Raw genomic sequence first — 320 nt, 5'->3', positions numbered from 1 at the left:
TAAAAAAAAAACATGCAACATTTTGAGTTTTCATACTGTCCTTGATCAATGTCTACATCTTTGGTATCATGAAACTAAGTGTGCCTTGTTTAAAGAGATGCTGTGGTTAAATTGGATTCATTGCTTGAGCTCTTGTTTATTGCTTTTTTAATATATATTCATAATTTTTCTAAAAAGAATGTGTCTGCTTTTTTATTGTCAGTCTGTGATGACTTGGTTTTGAATAACATTTACCTATTGACTTTTTTTCTCCAAAAGGACTATATTGTATATAAAAAAAATGTAAAAAACATTATTTTGTTTGCAATGTACCATATTAG

Source organism: Perca flavescens, chromosome 11 (genome assembly GCF_004354835.1).
Source record: "Perca flavescens isolate YP-PL-M2 chromosome 11, PFLA_1.0, whole genome shotgun sequence".
NCBI classification, from domain to species: Eukaryota; Metazoa; Chordata; class Actinopteri; order Perciformes; family Percidae; genus Perca; species Perca flavescens.
This window is presented reverse-complemented; position numbering follows the sequence as displayed.